Raw genomic sequence first — 2,750 nt, 5'->3', positions numbered from 1 at the left:
CAAGGATATTCCGCGGCTCCAAGAACACTCACAATCGACTGGGCATTTTATCAATTACCAATTTTTAAGTTAGGAATAGTCCCTTAGTCCACATTCACTTTCTTAAAAGAAACGTGTTTTTCTTCTCACACCCAGGCGTCCTTGTCAATCCAAGTGCGTGAAGAAAGCACCGTTCGCCTCCGTGTGTTCAGGCTGCCACAGCAGCAGCAGCAGCAGAGTTGGAGGTAATCAGTCAGCTGATTCCTGTTCATAATCTGGCTCACACACAAGCCCTGCCCGGAGCTCCGGGGCTCTTGACCTTAGGCTGGCACGCAGCCAGCTGGTGAGCCTCAGCCCTCACCCTGCTTCCCAGAAGGCCCAGGCCACCCAGCTGACTCTCTAAAGCAGTGGTTCTCAATGCAGCATCCCTTTAGTAGTTCCTCACGTTGCGGTGACCCCCAACCACAACATTATTTTCATTGCTACTTCCTGACATTTTGCGACTGTTATGAATTGGGTGACCCCTATGAAAGGGTTGTTCAACCCCCGGGTTGAGAACCGCTGTTCTAAAGGCGGGGTCGGGCACATACATGGCCATTTTCTCTAAACCCTGACTTTTGTCAACATGTAAAGGTGCATTGCAGCGAACACAAGAGAACACCAATACTGTGTGTCCAGGACTTCGGGGTTAGATCGCTTGCTCAAACAGAATGTTCTCTCCCATCCTCTAAACTGGGTTGAAGAGATGGAGGGTGTTCTGCACACTGGACTCATTACCTCTGCTATTTCAAGGACTCAATGTTTAGTACATGGTCACTCTTGAGAGTTCAATTAGATGCTTTATACAAATGACAACGTACCCTTGCCTTTTCATGTTTTCTGCCCTCATCTGGAAAGGATTGACTCACTCGCTACACATCACAATCACTTTCACTTGCTGCTTGTACAGCTTCCAAAGAATGGCGGCTTTTAGCCTTTTCTTGCACAATCAAGTCAATCGCAACTCACAGGCACCCTCTCTCCTCCCACCCTACTCTGGCTTCTACTATAGGGCACTGGACTGCTGGCTACAGCCTACCCTACCTGCAGTCTCCCAAAGCAGCTCTTGCAAGAGCGCACCTGGTAAAGTCCATCAAGATCGAAATGGATCTTCCCAGCCACAAAGCTGTGCGCGGATGGTGGAGGAAGACTGGTTGGAGATCCTGCAGCACTAAGCACATTGATTCACAGGCAGTGGTGGTGTTTGGCTTGAGTACGTTAGTACTTTAGGAGGTTGCTGGGTGGTACAAATGGTTAGCACTTGACTACTAGCCAAAAGGTGAGCAGTCCAAACCCAGGGAGGAGCCTGAAGGACAGGTTGGTGATGTTTCCAAGAGGTCACGGCCTTAATCACCCTACTGAGCAGCTCTACTCCGCACAGTCACCATGAGACAGAATTAACCCAAAGGCAGTTGACAATAGAACAGTATTTTATAGACAGAAAGAAAAAGACTTCCCCAAGTATTTAAATACTTCTCCCAGTCCACTGTGGTCTCAAAGTATTTACAATTCAACTTCACCTAAGAGGATTTGATGCAGTCTTTTAAGGAAGTTATAATGATCTACACTTCTGTAATCCCACAACGCCCTTTTCTGCAGCATTCCACTGTTATCTAGACAACAGTACTTATGAGTGCAATTAACATAATAAAAGTCAAATGTACCCAAAGATTACAGTTGTGTCTCCAACTACAATGGAAACAAATATGGTACCAGGCATACAAAGTAATATTTCTACATTCTCAACATTATTCACTAAAATGTGTACAAGTGTAAAGGGGGGAGAATGCCCCATTAAAAAGAAATATGCAAAGCCCATGTGTTAAGGTTAAAAACCAATGAACTCTAGCTCCCTGGAAACCAAGCCTACCTTCAAACTAAACGCATGCCCATTTCTAGTAACACATTACACAGGCAAGTAAAAGCTACTACTGAAACAAAGCTTAAGGGTCACTGGGTACATTTTAGTTATTTGCTGAAACTCACAACCAACCAATCACCAGTTTTCTTTCTTTTTATCAGGGGAGAGCTCGTATTCAGTCTCCCACTACCACAAATTATGCAGTCGAGTTTCCCATATTTGGGGAAATCGCAGGGGTCAGCACAACCGGAGTGCAATGGATAAGCCTCGCCCTGGGAAAACCACCTTGGTGATCATGGTATCTCTCCTGACAGGTAAGTATCCCAAACAATTTTCTTAGAGTTGTAGGTAACAGGGACTTCTCCTAAGATGGTAAATTAGAACCACTTGGAGATTGTTTAAATGCCTGTGCCTGGAACCTTTGCCAAACATTTTAAATATCTCTGTGGACAGCAAGGCTGATAACCACAAACATACTATTTTCCACTATTAAACTAAATAGAAGCCTTTTCAAAAAGTAATGTAACACTAACATCCTACACTTCCATTTGAAACACATCTGCTTTAACCCACCAATGCTCACCACAGAGCCAAAGAAACAAAGCCATGTTTGCTTAAGAGTCAAGAGATGAGCACATCATTTACCGTTCAGCTACCCTTGCAAAGCTGCAGACTTCTGAAAACTCAGAATACTCGGCTCACTCAGTTAACAAAGCCTTTGTCCTTAGAACAAGCTTTTAAAGTTTTTTTTCCCCCCATATGAAAACTTGGTTTCTGAAAACTCATGGTGACCCTATAGGACAGGGTTCTAGAACTGCTCAATGGATTTCCCCTGTAACTTGTGGGAGTAGAAAGCCCCATCTTCCTCCCA

At 44.7% G+C, this 2,750-nt stretch overlaps 1 non-coding gene across 1 annotated transcript; it reads right to left on the bottom strand.

Moving 5' to 3' along the window:
* Positions 1-2,037: 2,037 nt before the first annotated feature.
* LOC115873943 lies at positions 2,038-2,201 on the bottom strand. The gene has a single exon (XR_004048711.1). It is a non-coding gene; the product is annotated as a U1 spliceosomal RNA (small nuclear RNA).
* Between the last annotated feature and the right edge of the window lie 549 nt (positions 2,202-2,750).

The sequence above is a fragment of the Echinops telfairi genome, unplaced genomic scaffold (genome assembly GCF_000313985.2).
Source record: "Echinops telfairi isolate 266 unplaced genomic scaffold, ASM31398v2 ScPeMD7_7469;HRSCAF=8507_1, whole genome shotgun sequence".
NCBI classification, from domain to species: domain Eukaryota; kingdom Metazoa; phylum Chordata; class Mammalia; order Afrosoricida; family Tenrecidae; genus Echinops; species Echinops telfairi.
The sequence above is the reverse complement of the archived record's forward strand: the minus strand, read 5'-3'. Positions and strand labels throughout refer to the sequence as shown.